The following is a 22,920-nucleotide window of genomic DNA, read 5'->3' as shown; positions in this document are numbered from 1 at the left end:
AATTTTGATTTCAAACCCGGCATGATTAACCTCTTACCAACCTTCCATGGGTTGGAAAATGAGAGTCTGTACGTGCATATACGGGAATTCAAAGAGGTGGTGGCTACATTCAACAACCGAACTGATGTCACCAACATTATGAGATTGAAATTCTTTCCTTTCTCTCTCAAAAATGAAGCAAAAATCTGGTTGTATTCCTTAAGGCCTAAATCTATCAGAACATGGGACGAAATGACAAAAGCAGTCTTTGCCAAATATTTCTCGCCCCATAAGACTAGCTGCCTTAAGAGGCAAATATCTACCTTCATCCAGAAAGACTATGAAACTTTCCATCAAGTCTGGGAGAGGTTTAGAGATTTGATAAATCAATGCCCACATCATGGATACGAAAGCTGGCGTCTGATCAGCTATTTCTATGATGGTCTCACAACCGGACAAAGACAATTCGTACAAATGATGTGCAATGGCGAATTCCTTCAAAAAGATCCCGATGAAGCTTTCGAGTACCGCGATGATCTTGTTGAAAATTCATACACATGGAATGGACCGAGTCCTATGGACAAGCCACGATCAACTGGAATCTACCAATTAAGGGAAGATGACAACGTCAAAAGCCAAATTGAATCATTGAGAAAACAATTCGAGGCTTTCAAATCTCAAGAAGGTAGAGGAATCCATATGGCTGCAAAGGTAGATACACGAGATCCATCCTTCATATGTGGAGGGACGGAACATCAACCGCAAGAGTGCCCAACTCTTGGTGAGTTAAGAGGAGGAAATGAGGAACACTGCAATGCTTTAGGGGATTACAAGAAGCCTTATAACCCTTTCTCAAATACTTACGATCCCGGTTGGCGCAACCATCCAAATTTCAGCTGGAAGGATTCAAACCAAGCATCTGGGAGCCAATGGAGGTCTGAGCAGCAAAAACCGCCAAAAGCATACATTGCTCCTCAAAATAACATGCAGCCAAGTAATTCTCTAGAGAATACTTTGCAGATGCTTGCGCAAACTCAAATAGCTTCAACTCAAGAGCTCAAATCTTATTTCACACAAATGGTAAAGGAAATGAAAGACATGAAAATCCAAATAACAAAGCTAAACACTACTTTGGCAATTCAAGAGCATGGTAGACTTCCCGCGCAACCTCTAATCCATCAAAAAGGGAAACACATGGCACAAACCTCCTCCTCTACAAATACAAATTTCAAAGAGGTTAATGCCATCTCTACTCGAAGTGGTCAAAGTATGGTTTCACCGTTAACTAAGACAACGAGTACGTCAATGCCCGCTCCAGATGATGATGTGCCAATAAGTATTATAGTAAAACCACCCTTTCCTCAAGCTTTGAAATCCACTGGAAAGGTACTGGAAAATCATGGTGAAATCCTAGACCTTTTAACACAAGTGAAGATCAACTTGCCATTGTTGCATGTGATCAACACAAGTGTCGGCTTATGCCAAGGTTATCAAGGATTTGTGCACCGTTAAAAGAAAGCACCATGTCAAGAAAACTACATTCTTGGCAGAACAAGCTAGCACGGTAATTGACTGCAAGACACCGCCTAAGTATAAAGATCCTGGTTGTCCCACCATCTCATGCCAAATTGGGGAGCAAGAATTTGGTCAAGCACTTCTAGACTTAGGAGCAAGGGTAAATCTCATGCCATATTCAATAACTTGCAATTAGGTCTAGGAGAACTCAAGCCCACATCTGTGGTGCTACAATTGGCCGATCGAGCAGTTAAGAAACCTTGGGGAATAGTAGAAGACGTTCTGATTCAAATTAAAAAATTCTATTACCCTATTGATTTTCTCGTCTTGGACACTCAATTTAAAGTGAGTATAGAGTCCAAAATTCACATCATTCTCGGTAGACCTTTCCTTGCAATAACAAATGCACTCATTAACTGTAGGAATGGTCTCATGAAAATCTCTTTCGGGAACATGACTCTAGAAGTAAATGTTTTCCACATCGACAAACAACCACCTGATAACGATGAGTGTTTCCAATCCTATCTGATCGATACACTTATTTCGGAAGAGTCAAATCGAAATACACATCTAGTCATTTTAATCAGCTCTTCCAAATTTCATAAAGTTCTGAGGCTGATGAGTCTACAATCAACCCTAAAATCGTCAAACACTCATAGGCTAGAAGAACCATGTTTTGGAATCCAATCCTTGAGGAACTCCCTCAAGATCGAAAAACACCAAAACCATCCATTGAACAAGCTCCTCAACCAAAGTTGGCCCAACTTCCTGACGGTCATAAGCATGTTTTCCTGGGAGCTGACAACACTTTTCCTGTCATAATATCTTCCAAGATCAATGCCACACAAGAGCACGAACTCATTAATGTGTTGCAAGAACAAAGAGATGCATTAGGATGGAAGATAGCTGACATCAAAGGTATTAGTCCTTTAATCTGCTCCCATCACATTCAATTGGAAGATGGGGCTATACCACGTCGTGACCCTCAAAGAAGATTGAACCCAACGATGAAGGAAGTAGTAAAGACTGAAGTCTTGGAACTTCTTGATTCTGGCATAATCTATCTTGTTGTTGACAGTAAATGGGTCAGCCCAACTCAGGTTGTTCCCAAGAAATCTGAGGTAACAGTGGTACAAAATGAAAAAGGGGAACTTGTTCCTACCAAGGTCACAACTGGGTGGCACATGTGCATTGATTAAAGAAAATTAAATGCAGCCACCCGCAAAGACCATTTTCCACTTCCATTCATCGATCAAATATTGGAACGTGTGGCAGGTCATCCTTTCTATAGTTTTCTTGATAGTTATTTAAGGTATTACCAAATCGATATGGCCTTAGAAGATCAGGACAAGACCACATTCACTTGTACTTTTGGTACTTTTTCCTTTCGGTGCATGCCATTTGGCCTGTGCAATGCTCCAGCCACTTTTCCAGCGATGCATGATGAGCATATATAGTGATATGATCGAGAAATGTATGGAAGTATTCATGGATGATTTGATAGTCTTTGAAGATTCCTTTGAGTCAAGACTTCTCAATTTAGAGTCTGTGCTTAAACATTGCAAAGAGAAGGGCTTGGTACTCAACTGGGAAAAATGTCATTTCATGGTGCCGTCAGGCATAGTCTTGGGGCATGTCGTGTCGGAACGAGGAATTGAGGTCGATCAATCAAAGATTGAACTCATATCAAAGTTGCCCACCCCCAAGACTGTTAAAGACATTCGATCTTTTCTTAAGCATGCAGGATTCTATAGGAGGTTCATACAAAATTTCTCGACAATTGCTCGCCCTTTAGCAAACCTCCTAGCAAAAGATGTTGTGTTCAGTTGGACACCTGAGTGTGAGGAATCTTTCTGAACGCTCGTTGCAAAACTCACTTCCGCCCCTATCATTTAGCCACCAGATTGGAACTTACTGTTCGAAGTCATTTGTGATGCTAGTAATTATGCTATAGGGGTCGTCTTAGAACAAAGAAGGGAAGGGAAGCCCTTCGTTGTTTATTACGCAAGTAGAACTCTTAACAGTGCTCAAATGAACTATTCTACCACTGAAAAAGAGCTACTTGCTGTAGTATTCACACTTGACAAGTTTTGTTCCTACCTGATTGGTTCACCTATCACAGTCTTTACGGACCATTCTGCCTTAAAATACCTCCTTTCCAAAAAGGATGCTATGGCGCGTTTAATTAGGTGGATCCTTCTGTTACAGGAATTTGATCTGACCATAAAGGACAAGAAAGGAGTTGAAAACGTGGTAGCGGACCACTTATCTCGTCTTGAATTTTCTGATTCTGCTGATGGCCCAGCCATTCAAGATGACTTCCCTGATGAACATCTCTTCCCAGTCACTAAGTTTCCATGGTACGCTCATATCGTCAATTACTTAGTGACTGACGAACTTCCAACTACATGGAGTGCACAAGATAAACGTACATTTTTGGTCGAGGTTCGTAACTTATATTGGGACGATCCATATCTTTTTAAGTATTGCCCCGACCAAATTATGAGACGTTGCATTCCAAATGATGAAATTTTTAGTGTCCTGAACTTTTGTCATAATGAAGCTTGTGGTGGTCATTTTTCTATGAAAAAGACTGCTGCAAAAATCTTACAGTGTGGTCTTTATTGGCCCACTTTGTTCAAAGACACTAACAATTTCTGTCGATCATGTGAAAGGTGTCAGAAATTAGGTGCCCTGTCCCGACGACATATGATGCCATTAAACCCAATTCTTGTAATAGAAATATTCGATTGTTGGGGGATAGACTTTATGGGACCATTTCACCTTTTTCTGGCTACCTTTACATTCTCTTCGCCATAGACTATGTCTCAAAATGGGTGGAATTTGTGCCTTGTCGAAATAATGATAACACAACTTGTAACGCCCTACTACCTTAGAGCCGTTACTAAGTGAGTTTAAAATGTGCAATTAACTCGTTAAGCGAGGTTTTTAGAAAAAAAGTGTGATTTAAACAAAAAGACAAGGCTGTAATCTTTAAAAGTTCTCTATTTCATTAAAAGTTCAAGAGTTTAACATTCGGGATCCCAGAACTCAGTTTATAAAATATTTACAACTCAAAACAAGTTTATAAGTAGTTAACCATCAAAACTAGGGTTTGTACAGCCATTACTCAAAAATATCCCCAACCAAGCAGTCGGGCAAGCCAAACATGTACGGGCCACCCCCACGCTCTCCATACTCATGGCTGGTTGACTTTCTCTTTGCCCCTACCTGCAACACAAAGCACCCGTGAGCCGAAGCCCAGCAAGAAAACTCAAACAGTACATAACATATGCATAATATACAGTCACTACAACAGATAGCTCATAACTAGTCAAACAGTCCATATAATCAAGCACATATATGGCCATGCCGTCCCAGAGGCGTTACCAAAGCCTGGGGTCTCGGTCTATACTGTAAGGATATCCCATGTATCCACTGGGGTCTCACCCTAACCACGAGCACTCCATGTGCTAAGTGGTATTCCCGGCCCCACTGCCGTTATCGGCCTTCGCCGTTCACTACGCTATTTCCACATTTACCGTTCTCAAATAACAATCAAATATATAATCATTCATGTAATGCTACATCCTAGCAATAATACAATCTAGGGCTGCGTCCTGCAACAAAACTATGGGCCCAAGCCCTGCTCTACGGGTGCTACAGTTTTCTTAACTGTATCCCGAGCTTTCCGATACACCAAGGCCGCGAGCACAGTCCTCTAACCCGAGCCTCTCCAAAGACCTAGTCACAACACACATAAAACACCCTTTAATACTAATCAATCCAATACCACTTCCCGAGACCAATCCCACACTCTCGGAATCTCCAAATTCCTAAAACAATTCATCGAAAACATCCCCCGAACCCCCGGAGCAAAAGCTCAAAATTGCTAAATTCCATGCACTGAAACTGGCCTAGCGCCGCGGCGCTGTCCTAGAGAGCCGCGGTGCCCAGCAAGTCAGAAAGCCTTCCCCTGTCCTGAAGTAGCCTCGCGCCGCGGCGCCCAAGAACAGGGCCATGGCGCTCCTTTGAGAACCCAGAAATCTGGGTTTTTCCCCTGCATTTCCCCGAGCCAAAAAACTCCCAATTCATCCCAAACTCATACCTAAGCCCCAAAACCAATTCAAAACCCCAAATAGACTGTTAAACAACCTATAAACATCATAACCCAGCTCAATTACACAATCACTCCCATAAATCACACTTTAGTTTCATGCCTTAATAATTCAAACTAGAAAGTTAAAAGCTTAGACCCAAACCTAAACCACACTTCAAATTCCATAACTCATAACAGAAATAAACTTTATAATTGCACAGAATCCTTACCTTGAATGAAGAATCAAACGCTAAGCTCCCTTGCTTCCAGCTCCAAGCTAAGCCTTCTAATTCCACAAGCTGAGTTCTCACAAAACCAGCCATAGCTATGCTTAAATTTCCACTCTTACTTTCTAAAATCAAGCTTAAAACTCAGTAAAACAGGAGAAATTCTTACCTCAGAACAAATATTGACTCTTGTTTGGCTTCAATTACTTCAACCCACCTTGATTCCTCCTCTAGGTTCCAAACTTAGCTTCCTTCCTTTTCTTCTCTTTTCCTCTAGGTCTCTCCCAATTTCAGCATAAACAAAACATATCCCAAATGAAATAATGTGCATGATCCTTTTCCTTCAGCTGAAGTGATCTAAATCCCTGCCAAATTACCATCCTATCCTCTCATAGTTATCCTCTCCTAACTAAACCTCAAGGGCATTCTTGTCCTTTCACCTATATTACAATTCTACCATTTCTTCCACCTAAACTTGTTACTCTCAGCAGTTACTAATGGTTACCGAGGTTACTCAATCACCAATAACCATTAATCGCAAATTCTCAACTCAACTCACAAATTCCCCGAAGTACCCCTAGGCTCCTCCCGAGCCGGGTATAAAATCCCGTTGTGACTTTTGAGTTATCTAGCTCTCTAAGACCGTCTCGGCACGTGCATCACATTAATAGCACCACACTCACATGGTGTAAATCACATAATACAATTATCACATTTATGCCCTCAACGGGCTAAAATTACCAGTTCACCCCTATCATGCAAACGGGGCCCACATGCATATTTATACCACCTAAACATGCATTCTAATCACGTATTCACTTAAATTCATATATTATCATATCAATTCACTTATTTCCCTCCTGGCACGCTAATCAAGGTCCTAAACCTCGCGCTATCATAAGTGATCTAGGCACCCATTTTTGCAACTATTCTTTTGAGACCTTAATGCAAAAATACGGTGTAATTCATAAGGTTGCATTGCCTTATGACCCACAGACAAATGGCCAAGCTGAGTTAGCCAACCAAGAAATTAAGCAAATCTTAGAAAAGATGGTTAATCCTGACCGCAAAGATTGGTCCTCACGACTTCTCGAAGCTCTTTGGGCATACCGCACTGCTTACAAAACTCAGCTTGGTATGTCTCCTTGTAGGCTAGTCTATGGTAAAGCCTGCAACATTCTTGTTGAGCTAGAACACAAAGCTTATTAGGCAGTTAAAAGCCTAAATTTTGATCTCAAGGCAGCAGGACTCTATCGTAAGCTTCAGTTGTCAGAAATTGAAGAGTGAAGAAACGATGCTTATGACAACTCTAGTATCTACAAGGCTAAAATGAAAGCGGCCCATGACAAGCAAATCCTAAGAAAAGAATTTTAGCCAAACCAACGAGTTCATCTTACTCTCGTCTGGATATCCACCCTGGCAAGCTGAGATCAAGGTGGACTGGCCAATATGTTGTGAAATTTGTCTTTCCCAACAGTGCTGTTGAGGTCATAGACCCAACTGATGGGAGAGAATTCAAAGTAAATGGCCAACGACTGAAACACTACATAGAGAGGGTGACCCAGCCTGAAGAAGTCACTATCGTGGAACCGGTTTACCAAGTCTGAGTAGTGTTCCAAATTGTTTGTACATAGGTTTGTTTTCTGTTTATTTCCCTTTTGTCATTTTATTTTATTTGTTATCATTTTGTGTTTTCAGTTTTTCAAGTTTTAGAAGAATCAATATTCGCTCTATCAGTCGACGCTCGCTATCCAGGTGTTATTTTTCCCTGCTCTATTATATTTATTATCTTTTGAGACAATGAGGACATTGTATGATTTTGGTTGGGGGTGGTGAGCATATTCATGCACGCTCATGTTAATTTTTGTCATATTAATATTTTCATGGTCAAATTTTTTAAAATTACTCATTTATTCTTGCAAAATGTTACTTTTGAGTCAATTTTTGTTATCTGTATTACTAAGAGTTTCTCTAGAGTTACCTAATGCACATGCCAAACATTGTGGTAAGATGGTTGTTAGCACATATTTGCTTAGAAATTTTCCACATTTAAGAATCCATTCTTTTGTGTGAGAGGTGAGACTTGAGAAAAACAACTTTTAACTTTTTATTGATTCTTAGAAATGGTTATAATTATTTGGACAAGGTATTGTGGTATGAATGGATGATGTTTTAGGGATAATATTTTCTATAGACAAATCTTATTAGAGAACCTTATATTATGTTCTTCATAAAAAAAAAAAAAGAGACGAAAAAAATAAAAAGAAAAACACAAGAGAAATAGTCTATCATTTACAACTATGTTGTCTCTTGTGTCAAAAAAAAGTTTTTATTAATTTCATGTTTTATTTTATGGCTCTTAGAATAAATGTAAAGTTGTCTATTTAACTTAAAATCCCGAAAACCTGGTTTTGTGGTACTCTTTATGGTGGTTGTCCAAATAGTTTATTTCCTATCTTCGTTTCAATAATTATTTAAGAGTTTGTCCTAAATATATACCCATTTGATGAGTGCTTACTTCTTTTCCAACTCCATGAGTGAAACCCTTAAACTTTAAATATTTTCAATTACATGAGAGGTTAATGGAGTTGAGACTTTTACTTGGCATAATTTAGAAGGCGTTATGTGCTATGGTTTGTGGTAAGAAGGTTCAAGTTTGGTGCACACACTCACAACTCTAGATTTATTCAAAGTAATTTTTGATAACTCTTGTTGACTTGTTACTAACATTTTGTGTTTATACTTAAGTTCTTTTATAATTTTTGACCGGAAATATATCATGTTGACATTTATCATTTCATTTGAATTGCTAGAGACTAGCAATAAGCTGGTTGGGGGTTGTGATTGGTGTTCAAAAGTATCATTTTATTAGTCTTAAAGTTTAAAATTAATTAAGTTTTAATTAATATTTTCATGGATTTATTGTTATATATTTGATATTTGAAAATTTTAATTTTAATTTAATTTGTGTTTAATTTTCAGGAAATAAAATGTATTTTGACACAAAGAAAAAGAAAGAAGAAAGAAAGAATTAAAAATGAAGAAATCCTCAAGAAAATGGCATTTTTGACAAAAACTAGGCCCAAAACCAAGCCCAAACAGCCTAGGCCCAAGCCAATAGCTGCTCCTCACGCTGCCACATGGCAGCTTGCCATCCGCCCAGCCAAGCCAGCCGAGCCGCCAGCTACCAGTCGAGCCACCCGACGAGCCGTCTGCCACCTGCCACACCTGACAGCTGCCTCCCGCGCCTGACACGACCTGACATCTATCCCATCTGCCTGGCGGTTGCCCCACGTTCTCCCATGCGCCTGACGCACTTAGCTGCTGAGCCAACCAGAAGATGCTACCTGTCCCACTCACCTGACGCACTCCAAGCCGAGCCAATCGGTTCGTGACACGTCGCCAACGTGTCTCCTTTATTGTTGCACTTGTCTCCCACTTCGTACCTATTTTGCAGCCATTTTTCCCACTCTTTAGTACACGATTTAACATATTTTGGGTCATTTTTTTTACTATAAATAGAGGACCAAATGGAGTAAACAAGCATCAGATTGTGGAAGGAAGAGTAGAGAGTATTGTTGGAGAGAAAAACACTTATTTCTTAATTTTCATATTTTTCTTTTACATTTCTGTGAGTGAAAACAATGCCTATTTTAGGCTAAATTCTCTTGTGGAAAGGCTAGAGTGAAGTTCATGTTTCACATTATATTTTTAATATATTGATTCTTTATTTTGTTCTTCATTTCTATATCTTTGTTACAATTAAATTTATTTTCTTCTAATTTTTATTCTAAATTTATTAGTGTCTTTTACATAAGTCTATTCATGCTCTTCTTATGTAATTTAGACTCTTAATTTAATTTAGGATATTTGTTATATTATATGCTTTTCACTGCATTCTGCCATTGGTATTTTGTCGCTCTAAGATATATAATATGATGGGTTTTTAAAATTATAAGTTAGTATAATTTAATTAAAGAACATATTTTGAGGTGAGCTTTATTATATATATTTTCTAACTATAATTAATGGTGTAGAATTATAGTTGAGTAGAATGAATCAATTTTATTAAAATATATATATGTTTGCATGAATGAAACTTATGCCTTCCATATTTTCTTTCTGATTCTAATTCCTCGATTTTGTTTATTTAATGTTTATATTCCTTTTCAAAGTTACATCATTTCAAAGTTTATTATTTTTTATTTACTAATCTTTCTTTTTACTTGTATTTTACCTCTCTGTGGATACGACATAGCCCGATTACTACTGCGACCGCTTAGGAGTTATTGGGCGATATCAAGCACGTTAGGGGCTAGGGTGTGCCCGTGTGTAGACTAGAAATGTGATTGTTCATGCTTCACAATGATTAAAGGAATAAGAACATAGATGCTTTACACATGACTTTGAGTTGACAGTATTGCGAGATAGCTATGTTTGGAGTGAGGCGACAACACTTATGGGAAAGAAGTGCATACACTAACATAAAAGTTAAAAGCATTTTGTCACTCATAGGGGTTGAAAATGAGATAAAGGAATTGATGAGAACTAGTGAAGGACTAGCAGTGAAACCCTTTATCACCCAGGGAAAACTAACGTAGAGGTTGATGCCTTGAGTCAAAAAGGTTTGTGCTAGTTGTTTGATTCAAAACGGATTACAGTGAAGTCAAATGAGGAAATGACCAAGATTGGTATAGAATCTGTGACTGATAATTGGCAAAATATACCGCTACATACAATAAAATACAGAAAGAAAATCTTGTAGGAATGGCTAAGAACCCTACTATTTTAACATAGATAGGTTAAGATATGAGGATCGGATACATGTTTCGATGGATGGTGGCATCAAGGTGGAGATTCTGGATGAGTCTTATACCACCCCTCATGCTTGTTATGTCCATAAATTTTGAATGTGTGTTAAGACCTAAAATCTGTATACCAGGGGGCTTAGTGCCTAACCTTTCAGTAAGTGAGGGATGAATATCAAAGGCCAGAGAGGCCATTATGACTTTAAGGCATCCCAGATTTAGTATGGATGAATATAATTATGGACCTTATGGATGGATTGCCTTAGATTACAAGTAAAATGATTTCATATGAGAAGTTATGACTCGACATATTTAGTTAACACACTTTTGTTTGTGTGAGTGAGTTCTTATAAGAATGAATATATGTGAAAGGATATCATACGTCTCCGTGGGGCACCAGAGTTGATAGTGTCAGATTGAAACCCTTTATTTATTTCCCAAGTTCTAGAAATGGTCATAGAGAGCGATGAGTGTAATAGTGAGATTTTGAATTATTTGTTACCTTCAGACAGATTGACAACCTGAGGGAACAACTCAGACTTTAAGAATTATACGTCGAGTATGTAAGTTTTAGGGGCATTGAGGTAGGTACAGTCCCTTGATTGAATTATTACAATGATGAATACCGATCGACAGTAGGAGGAACTCTGAATAAGATATTGTGAGAAAGGAAATGAGAATTACCCATTCCGGGGAACGAAATGAGAGACCGGAAGTATTATGTTTCTGAAACAATCCAGAGGACCAATGAAGGTATTAAGAATTGTTAGAGCAGGAGTATCTGCATTATTGAAAAGACATAAAAGTTCGCAAATTTAAATATGGGAAAGTGGAGTTCCAGGATATAAGACCTTGTGCCTCTCCGAGTATTGTTGATTAAAAGATAAGATAATTTGGAAAGAAACAAAAGATTGACTTTAGGTTGTTAGACTATTGAGATCCTAAATAGGATTGGGCCAGAGGCCTACAGATTAGCCTTACCCCATCAGGGGTAGAGGTTCATAAGGTGTTACAGGTGTCGATGGTAAGGAAAGATGTGTCAAGTACTACACCCATTTGGGTTAAGAGACCCTGGAAGTACAATGGGACTTATTACGTTAAAATCCAATGGAAACCCTAGATAGAAGGGATAAAGTCTTAAGGAATAAGACTGTCACTTTAGTGAGGGTGTTACAAAGAAATAACAAGGTAAAGAACTTGACTTTGAAGTTTGTACGTCCTGAGATTCAACACGTGTCTTTTAGGCAGCTCTGGTACAGCTAGCTAGCCAAGAACAGTACTAGATGATCTGCAAGTTCGTATTTCCTCTGCTAAGACAGTTCGATTGCCCAGGTAAATAGCATGAGCTAGAGACACATATGAATCATAGCATCCAAGACGCGAACTAACACTACGCTTAGCTCAAGGTGTGCTAGAGATCTGCCATTTCCAGGGACCTTATAAACCTGGATACGTTATATAAACGTGAGTGATCTGACATCACATGTCCGTTTATCCATGAATCCTCAGATACATAATATAATCGTGCATGATCAGACATCACATATCCGATTATGCCAGATGACCCATGATCAGTTTTACCTAATGATTAGACCATACCTTAATATAAATTGTAATATTCATCATTAGTGCGACACAGGTCAGATGAGGGATTTAGATTCACATGATGGCCCCAACACCTATCCAGGGATTGTTTTTCTATAAATACCAAGACCTTGGATAGGGAAGGGGGTTGGTTGTTTTCTGTAATGAAAATACTCGGTCAAGATATAGAGAGATATACAGTAATAATACATACTCGTGGACTAGGGGGATTTTAACCTCCAAACCACGTAAAAAGGAACAAGTGCTCTTGATATTTCATTTCTAGCATTTTTAAGTATCATTTTCTTATTACGGTTTATCATTAAGCACTAATCCATCCCAGCTATTTACGTAATTCACTGTCGGTGAAAAACCGCGTCAACAGTTTGGTGCTTTCATTGAGAGCTGCAGGTTAGTGGTGTTGTGAAAGATTCAGATCAAAACTCATTATGGTGGTTACTCGCTCGAGACACGGTAATGAAACAGATCAGCATGGTGGGCAGGAGGCTCACCATACCGCTGTTTCCAAAGAACAAAATCCATATATTCAGCAACGGTCGGGAAAGCAACCGATGGGCCACGACAAAACTGGGAGTTCAGCGCCTCTACCACCGAATCCGAACCTTGATTACTTGATTGCGGTGGAGTTGGAAAACATGCAGTTGAGGAGCCATCTAGCCAAAGCCAACAAGCAAATCAATGAGATCTTGGCACAGCTACCCCTCTTGCAACTGACGTTAACGTCAGAAAGAGGCAAGGTGGGACTCATAAGTCCTGCCAGGATAGTCGACCTAGGCCAAGTCTGTCAGTTAGAACCCCAACCCTGAGTTCTGCGCCCATAATGCAAGATCACCAAGAAATTTCGTTTGACGACCCTCCCATGGGCCATCGGCAAGTTAGTCGGTCGGTTAAGACCTCGACCCTGAGTTTAGTGTAACGCCCTACTTCCTTAGAGCCATTACTAAGTGAGTTTTAAGACAAGACAGGGTGCAATGAACTCGCTAACCGAGGTTTTGAAACAAAAGTGTGACTAATTAAAATTTAAGGTTGTAATCTTTGAAAATGCGCCGTTTCATTTAAAACTTCTAGTATTAAACATTTGGGATCCCAAAATAAGGTTTGAAAACTATTTACATCTTGAAATAAGTTTACAGTTGATAAATCATAAAATCATAGATTATTACAGCCATTTTCGAATAAACCCCCAACCAAAGCAGTCGGGCAGGCCAAACATGTACGCGTCGCTTCACGCTCTCCGTACTCATGGTTGGTTGACTCAATCTTTGCCCTTACCTGCAACACGGAGCACCCGTGAGCCGAAGCCCAGCAAGAAAACTCATGCAGAACATAAGATATGCAAACATACAGTTAATCATATCAGATAGTCCACAGATAAACAAGTCAACCATTAGACTAAGCAAACACGGCCATGCCGCCCCAGAAGCCTTACCGCAGCCTGGGGTATCGGTTCTCACCGCAAGGATAACACATGTATCCACCAGGCCCTGCCCTGACTATAGCATCCCATGTGCTAAGTGTTACATCCGGCCCCGCTATCGTACCCGGCCTACGCCGCTCTCGGCCCTTGCCGTACATTTCATTATAATCACACATATAGTATAACACAACAACATTCAAACAAATATTAATTCATTTAAATCTACATCCTAACATGTGATGCAATATAGGGTCGCGCCCTGCAATCATCTCATCATGCAACATGCAACATAGGGCCGCCCCCCACAATCATACTATGGGCCCATGCTCTCTCCTACGGGTGTTATAGTTTTCTTACCTGTATTCCGAGCCTCCTGATGCACTCAAGTCGCGAGCACGGTCCTCTAGCACGAGCCTCTCCAATATCCTCAAGTGTAGAATCCTCCCAACATGCTTCCTTGATCTCCTCCTAAGCTCCCAATTCAGCCCTTCTACCCTTCTTCTTCTTTTCTTTTTACTTGCCCTAGCTCTTCTTTCTCCTCCTCTTTCTTCTCTTCAATTTCTATCAAAGCATCAAGTGACCCCAAATGCCCAAACCGTGTACCCCTAAAACCCAGCTGAAAATTGTATATTACCCTTGCCAAATGACCATGCTACCCCTCCAAATAATCCTTTCCCAACTAAGTCCTCAAGGGCACTCTAGTCCTTTCACTAATATTTCAATTCTACCATTTTCCAACTAAACTTGTTACTCACAGCAGTAACTAATGGTTACCCAGGTTACTCAATCACCAATAACCATTACCCGCTAAATCTCAACTTAGCCATAAAATTCCCGAGGTACCCCTAGGCTCTTCCCGAGCCGGGTATAGAAATCCCGTTGTGACTTTTAAGTTAACTAGCTTTCCAGGACCGTCTCGGCACGTGCATCACAATAAGAACACCACACTCACGTGGTACAATTCTCATAACACAATTATCACATATCAATACAACTATGCCCAATCATGGCCAAAATTACAGTTATGCCCTTCAAACACAATCAGGGCCTACATGCATACTATTACACATAGCCATGCATCTCAGATAAACAAATAGTCAAATAACATGCTTTAAATTATAACCATGCATTTAACTCATAAAATCACACATAAATCCCAACATGCCCTCCTGGCACACTAATCAAGGCCCTTAAGCCTTATTAGTGAATTTGGGTCGTTACATTTAGTACCACCATCGAATGCACCTGGAAGCGCCCATGGCAACCCACATAGAAGGTCAAGGGCGAACTCGCAAAGACAGCATGTTCCAGCCGACCTCCTGCGTAACGATCAGCCCGCCAGGCACAAGGAGTTAGAAACGGCAGTGCAGAGAGACCGTGGGCTAACTTGGTACGCCCTGACGGGACAAGAATTGCCTCACTGATTAGGCATCCCCCATTTCCAATAAGGCATCCATCTCCACCTCGTTCCGCTCGATTCGTTTCGACCTATGGAGACAGCAGGAGGAATCGTCCTCCTGCTGCCACTACTTATGCTCCGTGAGCATGCAGAAATATCCCAGATGCTCATCCTCAATCGCAAGCTCTAAGTTTCTCTAATGGAAGTTATTGGACTGAGGGGCGCCGAAGCGGTAGGACCGGTGGAAATTTAAGAAATCAGCTGAGTTCGGCTCAAAGCCCTCAAGTTAATCCACTGACCGATCTACGAGATCACCTGAATTCACAAAGGAGAAATCCAGCTCGCAATGGAGTCAGTGGCACTCACCACGAGGGAAGTCCTTCCGAAGTACGTGGTAACGGGAATGTCCCACCAAACCAAGCTCGAGCTTAGAGGGACAATAACCTGCCAAACGCATACGATCGAATGGGAGTTGTTGAACCGCCCCAGGGAACCAAGGACCAAACCCTCGAGAGGTTAGCCCATATGGAGAAGCTGATAAAAAGACTCCTATCAAAGAAGGAAAAAGACGAATATGACTAAGGGATGAGCTCGAGCTTTTCGCCCCCAACATCGCAGCAACAACATACCTACCGGGTTTCAGGATGCCCCATTTATAAAAATTTGATGGAGATGGAGATCCGTCTGACCACTTAGGAATTTTCAATACTCTGATGATGTCTCACAATATCGGACCTGAGTTGAGGTGCCTGGTATTCCCTACGACTCTGGTCGAGCCGGCTAGGCAGTGGTTCAAGCAATACAAAAACTATTTTATCAGCTCGTGGAAGAGCTTCTCTGTTGATTTCAAGAGGGCATTCTGGGCCTCTCAAGCACCTCACATCAAGGCAGACTCCCTTGCAAATGTAAAGCAGCAGCCCGGAGAGCCTCTAAAGCATATTTGAGTAGGTTCGCCAATATTGCTGTCCGAGCTAGAGACGCGGATGAAAGTTCTAGGCTCATGGCGATGAGAGCAGGAATTCTTGTTGGGGGCGACCTATGGAAGGAAATCCAAAGAAATGGGGTCAACATCGTGGATGAGTTCCTGAACAGGGCTCAAAGGTGGATCAACTTGGAGGAGGCACGAGCTTCGGTCGCATGAACCAGCCAAGTCCATGCCCAGCCCGTTGGAACGGTAACGGATGCTGCAGCTACAACTCAAACTGTTACCCAAAATAACCAAGGGGGAGGTAGCAAGAGGAAGGGAAATGGTGAGGGCGGCCAGAATAGTTCAAAGAAAAACAAGCCCATGGAGAAGTTCAAGCCGATCTATACGACTTACGTCGACCTCACGAATACTAGGGAGCACATTTTCTTGGCGAATTCTGCCCGCCTTCCGTGGAAAAAGCTGGAGCCTTTAAAATACAAAAGGGCGAAGAGAGATCCTTCAAAATTTTGTCGATTCCACAATGACATTGGTCACAACATCGATGATTGCAGGCACTTGAAGGATGAGATCGAGACACTCATTAGGGCAGGACCGTTGGCTCAATATGCCTAGAATCGAGTAACTCTCAGTCAGTTCGTTGGACAACACATTCCATCAGCTCCGAAGGCCCCGACAAATCAGACCAAAGCTCAGGTGAGTCAGGATACCCCTCCTCCGATAACCGAGGGAGATATAATAACCATCTCCAGAGGCCCTCATCTGGCAGGCACGAGCAGAGGTGCCCAAAAGAGGTATATCAATGAGCTGAGGTCTCACAACAGAGTCGATTTTGTCCCGGAACATCATTTATCTAAGAAATAGCAATTGGAGAAACAACCAATCAGTTTTATTGAAGAAGATGCAAGTCATGTCCGATTCCCGCATAACGATCCTCTAGTCATAATTGCCCAGCTCGCCAATCAGAGAGTTAGGATGACACTAGTGGATAATGGAAGTTCTGTGAACCTGCTATTCAGGTCCACACTGGAAAAAATGGGATTGTCTGGACCGAGCTGAAGGCAACCCCCATGATGTTGTACTGGTTTTCCGGTGAGGGATCGGCCACTATCGAAACCATCGAATTAGTGATAACCTTGGGTGAAGGACCACGAACTGTTTCCAAGCTTCTCTAATTTGTGGTCACCGATTTTCTGACCGCGTACAATGCAATTTTAGGTCGGCCTACGTTGATGGCATTCGAAGCCATAACCTCTGTCCGTCACCTTGTGGTCTAGTTCCCCTCATCTGTGGGAATATGTACTGTCCGAGGCGATCAGCTTAATGCCAGGGAATGCTACAACATTTCCATGAAGAGAAAATCACAACCCGGGCAGCAAACAATGGCCATATAGGATGAAGGCGAGGAATCCCAAGAGGCAAGGATTACTCCTGGGGTGGAAGAACACCAGCAAGCCAGTGGCAGGGATATTTCCCAAAGTGATGATATTGATCCACGAGTAGGAAAAGATAGATTAGAGCTCTAAGCTATTGAAGAGCTCGAAGAAGTAAGCATCGATCCCAGAGATGCTTCAAGAATCGTTAAGCTTGGGAAAAATCTTGGCTATGAGAGGAAGGCGGAGCTGATAAAATTTTTACAAGAAAATCTAGATGTATTAGCCTAGTCCCATGAAGACATGGTAGGGATTAGTCCAAGTGTGATCATGCACACCTTGAACTTGGATAAGAGCGTGCCTGTGAAGTCCCAGAAACAGAGACGTCTGGGTAAAACCCGAGCTAAGGCCATAAAAGAAGAAATAGCTCGGCTATTAAAATGTGGGTTAATTCGCGAGGCTAAATACCCGATCTCGGTTGCGAATCCTGTCCTGGTCCCAAAGCCGAATGGAAAGTGGTGAACCTGCATCGATTTCTCCTACTTAAACAAAGCAAGTCCCAAGGATTGCTTCCCATTGCCAAGGATTGATCAATTCGTGGATGCCACTGCGAGGCATGAGCTCATGTCCTTCATGGATGCATATTATGGATATAACCAGATCATGATGAACCCCGCGGACCAAGAACATACTAGCTTTATGACTCCAATGAATGTTTACTGCTATAATGTCATGCCCTTCGGTTTGAAGAACGCTAGGGCTACCTACTAGCGATTGGTCAATAGAATGTTTACTAATCAGATTGAGAAAACATGGAAGTGTATGTCGATGATATGCTAGTCAAGTCTAAGACTACCGATAACCATGTTCCCAATCTGAAGGAATGTTTTGAGATCTTAAGGAGATACGGCATGAGGTTGAATCCTCAAAAGTGTACCTTCGGAGTGGCGGCAGGAAAGTTTCTTGGATTCATAGTCAACACGAGGGGAATGAAGGCAAACCCAAACAAAATAAGATCATTGTTAGAAAAGCCTTTGCCCAGGTCAGGCAAAGACGTCCAGAGTCTAGCTGGAAGAGTGGCAACCCTTAATCGGTTCATTTCTAAGTCCACTGACAAGTGCCTGCCATTCTATGACCTGCTCCGAGGCAATAAAAAGTTTGAATGGACTGAGGAGTGCCAGCAGGCATTTCTTGATCTAAAAACACATTTGGCCGAGCCACCAGTATTGTCTAAACCAACGGCGGGGGAGCCCATTTTTCTTTATTTAGCTGTTACGGAAAATGCAGCTAGTGCCGTTTTGGTCCGAAGGGAGGACCGAGTTCAAAAATCGGTATATTATATAAGTAAAATACTTCTGGAAGCTAAATCGTGGTATCCCTTGATGGAAAAGATGGCTTTCTTCCTTATTATAATCTCCAGAAATCTTAGGCCGTATTTCCAATCCCATTCAATTCATGTCATGACCGATCAACCTTTAAGGTAGGTATTGTAAAAACCTGAAGCATTGGGACGTCTCTTAAAAAGGGCATTCAAACTTAGCCAGTTTGATATACAGTACATACCATGGAATACGATCAAAAGCCAAGCCCTGGCTGATTTCATGGCCGAATGCACTGGATTTCAGGAGGAGCTTTAAAGAGAACCAGTACAGGCGTTGTGGAGAATATTCGTGGACGGTTCATCTAACGAGAACGGGTCTAGAGCTGGGATCATATTGATCTCTTCGGAAGGCCATCGGTTCCACTCTATGCTACGGTTCAGGTTCGAGGCATCCAACAACAAAGCCGAATACGAAGCTTTATTAGCCGGGCTTAGAGTGGCGAAGGAGTTGAAGGCCAGGGCCGTCCAGTGCTATAGCAATTCCCAGCTTGGGGGCCAAGATGGCGGCTTACCTAGCCAAAGCAAAGAAAGAGCTATCAGAATTTGAATATGGCCTATTAGAGCAGATCCCTCACGAGCAGAACGCCAACGCTGATGCTTTGGCGAGACTCACTACCACCAAGGAAGCCGAAACTCTAAGCATAGTTCCAGTCGAATTCTTGAAAAACCCAAGCGTGGCAGAAAGCGCAATGGAGATCGATATGATCGACACCAGACTGACCTGGATGATTCCCATAATAGAGTATCTTACAACATGGAAGCTGCCTGATGAGCAAAAATATGTGAGGAGGATACTCTATCAGGCTGCAAGGTATACAATCGTGGATGGGGCGCTGAACTGATGTGGCCATTCCTTAGAGCCAAAGCCAGAAAGGCTAAGGTGACCTACACGTCACATGTCTAGGAGGATATGGGACCTCCGAGATAGACTTATTAGTCATCTGACCGAGACAGACTTATTAGTCATCTGACCGAGATAGACTTATTAGTCATCTAACTGAGATAGACTTATTAATCATCTAACTAAGATAGACTTATTAGTCATCTGACTGAGATAGACTTATTAGTCATCTGACCGAGATAGACTTAATAGTCATCGGACCGAGATAGACTTAATAGTCATCGGACCGAGATAGACTTATTAGTCATCTAATCGAGATAGACTTATTAGTCATATGACCAGAATGGACTTATCAGTCATCTGATCAGGATGGACTCATCAGTCATCTGACCAGGATAGACTTACTAGTCATCTGACCGGGATAGACTTACTAGTCATCTGACCGAGATGGACTTATCAATCATCTGACCGAGAATGACTTATTAGTCATCTACCTCAGAGAGACTTATTAGTCATCTACCTCAGAGCGAGAGACTTATTAGTCATCTACTCAGAGCGCAGAACTTCACAAACATGTATTTGTACCTGCTTGCATGGATGAGTAGGTTTATTACTGCTAGACATGCCTATTATGACTGAGCAACACGTTATTACTTGTTCATGAGCATATTGAGTTTTCTTGCTGGGCTTCGGCTCATGGGTCTTATGTGGTGCAGGTAAAGGTAAAAGAAAGCTGGACCATCCTTGAGTTGGAGAGTTTAGGTGGAGATGTGTACATATGCGGCTGCTCGACCACCACGGCTAAGGGTTGAATGAGGAACTAGGGTTAAACCCTATTTTGCCGCTTAGATCGGCTGGTTGTAAATATTTTCTTGTAATAGACCTTTAAATTATATTTTTGGGATCCCAATGTATACATTAAACGTTCTAGTGAAACGTTATATCTTAACCAAAAAATTTAATCCTAAACTGCTAATCATACTTAGTTACACAATTATGGCCAAATGACTCGGTTAGCGAGTTTAGCACTATTTAAAATGCGCACCGTAATGGTCCCTGGAGTTTAGGGCACTACAATTTGGTATCAATGCAAGCCAAGGTTTATGGGTTCCTAAAGATAAGCTGGGCATGTACACTCGTCACTGAAGATAGCTTCACTCAGGGAATGGTAACTATTTCTGTAGTTATGTGCTTAACTGCTTAAATAGAATGTAAATGCTTTACCTGCACATTGTATTAGGGAGCATGAGATTCTGATAAAGCCTGGCTCTTGACTATATGATTGCATGCTCCGTGAATATATATATGAATGTGATCATATGATTACCTGCTCCATGAACATATATAATTGTAATATTTGCATGTTGGAGTTGGAGGCATGGTGTGAATGTTGGAAGAGCGGGGATTATGATTGATGGATGAATGCCATGGGCATGGTTTTAGCACTGCAGTGGTTTGTGATTGTGGAATGGTAAGATTGTTCTCGTGGGGAAAACTCTTGATATGCTCATCATGATTAATGGGTCAAGTTATTGACTGTAAATTCAATCAGCAGGTTTGTATGCAAGGCAGATTATGAGGCCTGGTGGTGGTTATACAGAGACTATGAGTTTCAGCCAGGGGTTAAGTTCTTCATCTGCCCCTCAGAATTTTCAACAAATGTTTACAGATGTGCAATTAAGATTGCAAAGGCAGGAGGAAGAGATTAGGTTCTTGAAGCAACAACAGAATCTGTTGGGGAATATCTTTTCCTTTGTTATGCCAGGAGTGGCACAAGTGTTCGCTCAGCCTAGGGTTAAGAGCAGATGGGAGTATCTTTGTGGAAGATTCCAGAAGTTTTACCCTCTAATCTTCGAGGGAGGCCTAGATCCATTCAGAGCTGAGCAATGGATGGGCATGATCAGTTCCATTCTTGAAAGTATGGGGCTAGTGGGTCACGATAGGGTGATCTGTGCTACTTATGTGTTGCAGGATAATGCCCGGATGTGGTGGAAAGTAGTATCCCAGACACGAGATACAGCTGTGATGGATTGGAAAGAATTTAGGCACCTGTTTAATGAAAGGTATTGCTGTGATGCTGCCAAGACTGCTAAGATGAATGAGTTTATGAACCTGGTTGAGGGCAATGCAATAGTAATCGAGTATGTTAATAGATTTGATGGGTTGGTCGAGTTTGCTTTTGACATGGTACCCACAAATGTAGCTCGGAAGGAAAAATTTATCCAAGGATTGAATTCCAAGATAGCTTAGGGCATTAGAGTTGCCCAGTGCATGAAATCTTCACCCACCCTCAGGTGGTAGGGAAGGCTCTTGCTGCTGTTGAGAGCAAAATAAATGAGAAGAAGAGTGCCAGAAAGCACGGAGCTTAGGCAATGACACCTCCATTTGTTGGAGCGAGCAAGAAAAAGAGCTGGATGACTTATCCTAAATGCACCCAGTGTAAGAGACATCATCTGGGAGAATGTCGAGCAAAGGCATGTTATTTATGTGGAATGGTTGGGCATTTCATGAGGGATTTCCCAAGGCAAGTAGCAGATGAAAAAAAGGGGATGGAAAACTTAACTCTAGCTCGAGTATTCATTCTGAGGCGATCGGAGTCAGAGACCGAGACTGAGGCTGAGACTGGCTCCTCATGGATGGTAGGTCAGCTTTCTAGTTCTGATTTTGTGTTGTGCTGACTAATTTTGGTACCATGTTGTTTCCTTGCATGATGCTTCTATAGAGGCATAGAGATGATATGCAGGTTGCATGGTTATGTTATGATGGGAAAGTAATATTGTATTGGTGACTTAAGGGATGAGTTGGATTATGATAAAAATGACTCATCAGTGGTTTTGATAAAGATGGTTATGACTGGCTTTGGTATGATCTAGGATATGGATTGGTTAAGTAATTATGGGGCAATGCTAAATGGCAAGGAAAGGATAGTAGCTCTTAGGTTTGAGAGTGGGAAACCCTTGTGGTAACTAGAACGGTGCATGGATTTGGTATGCTGATGATATCTGTACTTACAGCCAGAGATCTATTGCAGGACGATGCATTGAACTCTTAGCTAGTGTGGTCGATACCACTTAGGTTGTGCCAGTGGGGTTTGGACAGACTGGATTAGTCTGTGAGTTTCTGGATACGCTTCCAAGAGATTATCAGGATTACTTTCACAAAGAGGATAGAATGGTGATTGGATTTATGCCAAGGATGGAACCAGGCCTAGGGCACTATTTTGAACGACTTCAGCAAAGTGGTAAGACCTAAAGGCTCAGTTATTGAGTGTGATGGTATTCTCCAAGGTGGATCTTTGATCTGGTTATTACCAGCTAGAGATCAAGGCGAAGGATATGCATAAGATTGTTT

At 41.4% G+C, this 22,920-nt stretch overlaps 1 non-coding gene across 1 annotated transcript; it reads right to left on the bottom strand.

Moving 5' to 3' along the window:
* Positions 1–279: 279 nt before the first annotated feature.
* On the bottom strand, positions 280–386 carry LOC133813421 (small nucleolar RNA R71). The gene has a single exon (XR_009884433.1). It is a non-coding gene; the product is annotated as a small nucleolar RNA R71 (small nucleolar RNA).
* Positions 387–22,920: the final 22,534 nt, after the last annotated feature.

The sequence above is a fragment of the Humulus lupulus genome, chromosome 1 (assembly GCF_963169125.1).
Source record: "Humulus lupulus chromosome 1, drHumLupu1.1, whole genome shotgun sequence".
NCBI lineage: Eukaryota > Viridiplantae > Streptophyta > Magnoliopsida > Rosales > Cannabaceae > Humulus > Humulus lupulus.
The sequence above is the reverse complement of the archived record's forward strand: the minus strand, read 5'-3'. Positions and strand labels throughout refer to the sequence as shown.